Here is a 5677-nt window from a genome sequence, read left to right as displayed (position 1 = left end):
CTCCTCTCTGCCCCCCCCATCCACTCTTCCGTTTCTATTCCGAAAAGGGCAAATCTCCCATGGATATTGACAAAACATGGCATATCAAGTTGTAGGACCATTGGTCAAGACAACCCAGTATGAGGTATAAGGTCCCAAAAGCCAACAAAAGAGTCAGAGACATTCCCTGCTCCCACTGTTAGGAATCCCACAAGAAGATCAAGCTAGATAACTGTCACATATATTCAGAGGGCCTAGTCAGTCCCATGCAGCCTCCCTGGTTGTCAGTTTAGTCTCTGTAAGGCCAGGTGGGTTCTCTTGTGATGTCCTTGACCACTCTGTCTCCTATAATACTTCTTCCTTTTCTTCAGCAGGATTGCCTAAGTTCAGCCTAATGTTTGACTGTGGGTCTCTGCATTGGCTTCCACCGGTTGTCAAATGAAGCCTCTGTAATGACTATTGGACTAGGCACCAATCTATAAGTATAGCAGAAAATCATTAGTAATCATTACAGTATTGACATTTTTCATCCAGTCATATATGGTTCTGTCCTAAGTCTCTGGGCTATCCAGCCTCTGGGTCCTTGTGCTCCAGACAGTGTCAGGGGTGGGCTCACTCTTGGGGCATGGGTCTCAGGCTGGATCACTTAATAATGATTCTCTTAAGAATGAGAAGTCAGTTGATACTATCAATACAACAATATTTACAAAAAAATTTTGTCATTGTCTTAATTTTCCAAAATACCTATGAATCTCACTAACTTATAAATACCAAGGACTGAACACTTTGTAACCTACATGATTGCATATCATACATATTATTTTGATATTTATTAATCATAAGAGAAATGAAACATAAATTTTAGTTTCTGAACAAAAAGTAGAGTTCTGGCTACACCAGGAGATAATTTAGCCTTGAGAGCTTTGTTAGATTTTCCCTTTGCAACTACATGTGTGTCACCCGTCTGATCATATAGTTCATTTATACTTTTGCATCAGATTTGAGATGTGTAGCTAGAGTTTTCCTGCCTGGCCCAAAGTCAGGACAAGTCTCTCTCACCTGCCAGTCCCACAGCCGCTCAGACCCAACCAAGTAAACACAGAGACTTATATTGCTTACAAACTGTATGGCCGTGGCAGGCTTCTTGCTAACTGTTCTTACAGCTTAAGTTAATCCATTTCTATTAATCTATACCTTGCCACGTGGCTCCTGACTTACCAGCATCTTCACATGCTGTTTGTCATTGTGGCGGCTGACAGTGTCTCTGACTCAGCCTTCCACTTCCCAGCTCTATTCTCCTCCTTGTCCTGCCTATACTTCCTGCCTGGCCACTGGCCAATCAGTGCTTTATTTATTGACCAATCAGCAACACACTTGACATATAGACCATCCCACAGCAGAGATGGAGTATAGAAGGTTTGGAAGTAAATGCAACTATGAAGCAGGAATGCCATACTATGAAATATAGATAAATATATGTGGCAGAATGAGTTATCAACAGTAATATATGTGTTGCTGGATATGAGCATATAATGATATTTACTTGTACATGTGTAGAATATGGTTGGAAGAGGCATGGGGAGAGGTTGTGCAATGGAAACTAAGGTACAGTTAGAAATAAGTAATCCTGCATACTGTTATTTAAGCTGCATTTCTGACATATTAGATTAGACTGTGAGAGAAAAATAAAAATCAGTGTATGACACTTTGACCCATAAGTATGTGATGTCCTAAGGAAACATCAAAACCTCTAGCCAATAAAATATTAGTCATATAGCACCATCAAATTTACACAGATAGGAAAAAAGACTCCTACATAATTATATAAGATAAAAAACTAAATATAATCGTGAGCGAAAATAACATTTACCAAGAAAATATAAGTTAGTAGTTTTACATAAAAATCTTTAATAAAATAACATAAGCTTTCAGAAGGAAAAATATAAAACAAGAAATTGAAACAAAATATGAAAATGTGTGAAGGGTTAAAGATTAAATAGGTGAGCTATTTTAATTGTAGAAAAATGGCAAAATTATTACTCCTCAAAAATTGAATACTAAATTTTTTTAAATTTTTCTTTGAAAATTTCATACAATGTATTTTGATCATATTTGTCTCCTCCCTCACATCTCTAAGATTCTCTTCCACATTTTCAAGAAATGTAATTAGTAGTGATGATAAATTAAAAGTCTTAGTAACTGCAAATATCAGATTCATTTAAATTCAACATGTCCTTAGGAAGAAAATTTAACAAGATTCCTTTGTACATGTCATCCTGTCAAATTGTTTTTTCATATAAAAATATCAGTATGTTCTTTTGGATTGCTACATGATAGAATAGTTTCATTAGAGGTGGAATAGAGCATTTCTTGAATTAACTTTGTAAAATCATCAGACTACAAAAACGTGAATTTAGATTTACTCTTCTCCAGTGTTGTCTTCAAAATGTTTACCTAAATATTACAAACCAAAGAATAATGTGAAGATCCTCAAATATACTTTCAAATGTCAACTTAACATTCATAAAAGAGGACATTTACAAAAACTATTTTGACTTACTCAAGGTAAATAATTGCCAACCAAAACATTTTAAAATTAAAAAGCTAATGAATTCTCTAATGCCAGGCAACAATGAAGTGTTTGATTCTTTATTTACATCTTTTACTTGAAAATGATCAAATAATTTAAAAATGTGACTTTATAGTGTCTCATTCAAAAATACTCTTCTGAATAACTTTGCAATAGAATTAATCATTGATCTACTTTTTTTTTTTTTGGTTGGGAGACTTTTTTTTTAATTTATTTTAATTTATTTTGCAATACAATTCAGTTCTACATATCAGCCACGGATTTCCTTGTTCTCCCCCCTCCCGTCCCCCTCACCTTCCCCCCAAGCCCCCCCATTCCCATCTCCTCCAGGGCAAAGCCTTCCCCACAGACTGAGGTCAACCTGGTAGACTCAGTCCAGGTAGGTCTAGTCCCCTCCTCCCAGGCCGAGCCAAACAATCCTGCATAGGCCCCAGGTTTCAAACAGCCAACTCATGCAATGAGCACAAGATCTGGTCCTAGGCGAGGGTTGAGGGAAAGAGAGCTTGGGGGAGCGGGAGATCCCAGCTGGATCAACAACAGAGAGGGAGAACAAGGAATAGGAGACCATGGTAAATGAAGACCACATGAGAATAGGAAGAAGCAAAGTGCTAGAGAGGCCCACAGAAATCCACAAAGATACCCACACAACAGACTGCTGGCAATGGTCGAGAGACAGCCCGAACTGACCTACTCTGGTGATGGGATGGCCAAACACCCTAATTGTTGTGCTAGAAACCTCATCTAACTACTGAAGGATCTGGATGTAGAGATCCATGACTAGGCCCCGGGTGGATCTCTGGGAGTCCAATTAGCGAGAATGAGGAGGGTTTATATGAGCGAGAATTGTTGAGACCAAGGTTGGATAAAGCACAGGGACAAATAGCCAAATGAATGGAAACACATGAACTATGAACCAATGGCTGAGGGGTCCCCACTGGATCAGGCCCTCTGAATGGGTGAGACAGTTGATTGGCTTGATCTGTTTGGGAGGCATTGATCTACTTTTAAATATGTCAGTTTCATAAATTGTATTATAAACTCCTTATTGTCACCCTAACAATGACAGACAGGAGTTGATGTTACTGTAATTATCAAATAATTTTGATTCTATTTTGTATTTTCTAATGGATTTTTTAATTTACAAACAGTCTAAAATTCCTAGTTTTTCTTTCTTCTTTACTCAAAATATAGTTCATCATTGACTATAAACTAATATAATTCATCATTAACCTAACAATCTAGGTTTAGAATTTTTATTGAAAAGGAGAGACCATTAACAAATCAATGATAATCACAATGGAACAGCCAGTTAATAATATATTGGAAATTATGGGATATGATTGATAATTCCATTAAGTGAAAAAAATCTGGTCAACTTTTAAAATACGTATTAATGTAAATATTGAAAAATGGGAGTTCTACCTTAAAATTATCTATATTATCCCTAAATAAAATATTTTACCATCCCTGTGGTAATTTGAATGCAACTGGCCCCCATAAGCTCATAGGGAGTGGCACGATTAGGAGCCTTGTTGGAGTAGGTATGAAATTGCTGGAGGAAGTGTGTTACTGTGAGGACTGGCTTTGAGATCTCTTTTGTTAAAGCTATACTCAGTGTGACACACAGTTCACTTCCTGTTGTCTGAGAATCAAGATGTAGAACTCTTATTTCCTTCTCCAGCACCATGTCTGCCTGCATGCTGCCATTTCTCACCATGATGATAATGGATTAAATCTCTGAAGCTGTAAGCCACCCAATTAAATGTTTTTCTTTATAAGAGTTGCCATGGTCATTTTGTCTCTTCACAGCAATAGAAACCCGAAGATAGAAGTTGATACCAGGGACTGTGGTGTTGCTGTGGTATGTCTGACCTTATTTTTGCTTGAAGGAATTTGGACTTTGGTAATTTGGGTCAGGAAAGCAGGAGAATGATTTAAGCACTGCTTAATGGATCATCCTAGTAGGAGCATGGAAGACAATGGTGCTGAGAATGATTGGAACTGTAGAGGTCTGGCTCAAGAGGTTTCAGAGGAGAAGAAATTTAAAATGTTGCTTAGAGATCTTTCTTATGATATTTAGATGAAAAATGTGATTGCTTTTTGCCCTTGTTCAGAGTCTTCCTGAGGCTAAAGTGAAGAGATTTGACTTACTTCTGTTGGCAGAGAATTCTAATGAAGATTTATAATGAAAAGGTGCAAACTGTAGAAATAAACACAAAAAGTACAATTTGAGAAGAAAAAGATCACTAGAAAGTAGAATGGAGCTAAATTCTTTATTCAATGAGATAAACAGATTAAGAAATGGAATAAAGGAAGTGTTGACCTCAGGGCAAGATATCACTCAGCTAAGTTTCTAACTTGTGAAAAGAATAAAAGAAAAGCTTAGAGCCAAGTGTGATGGTGCACAGCTTTAATCCCAGGATTTGGAAGGCAGAGGCTGGTAGATCTCTGTGTTTATCACCAACCTTGTCTATAGAGGAAGTTCTAGAACAGCCAAACTTAAGCAGTAAAGGAAACCATGGAAAATAGAAAGGTTGTGAAGATGTAACTGAAAGATCTCTGAGATCAAGGCCAGCCTGGTCTACAGAGCAAGTTCCAGGACAGCCAAGCTTAGGCAGTGAAGGAAATTATTGAAAGTAGAAAGCTGGTGAAGGTGTAATTGAATAAGGGGAGGCATATTCCAACCCTAGCAAGCAGCAGAACTTGGCAGTTTTAGCTACATAGCTCTGGCTTTAGAGTTAAGGACAGAGAAAGGGATTATGGAATTTTCCTCTGCAACTAAGGAAAGTTGCTGAGGCCAGGCATGTGTCAGGGATGTCCTTGAATGGAAGCCTAGAGAGATCATTGCCTGGATTGTGTTGGAGACCCCAGGATGTTTAGATGCCAGAGCTGTTGGTTAACTGCCAATGAAAGCTGTTAAGAGGGAGTGGAAACAGCCCAAGAAAAAAAAGTGTATGTGGCATTCAACAAAGCTGAAAGGTGTTGGAGATCTGAAGAAAGTTTTAACATCAGAAATGGAGATGCAGAGTTTGGAGCTTGTCCAGCTGGTTTTTGGTCTTGTTTTGGTCCAGTGTTTACTCACTGTGCTGTCGTCATATGTTTTAGAAC

The sequence above is a fragment of the Peromyscus californicus genome, unplaced genomic scaffold (assembly GCF_007827085.1).
Source record: "Peromyscus californicus insignis strain IS unplaced genomic scaffold, ASM782708v3 Scaffold_10__1_contigs__length_136768540, whole genome shotgun sequence".
In the NCBI taxonomy this organism is placed as follows: Eukaryota; Metazoa; Chordata; class Mammalia; order Rodentia; family Cricetidae; genus Peromyscus; species Peromyscus californicus.
Note: the sequence above shows the minus strand (reverse complement) of the source record.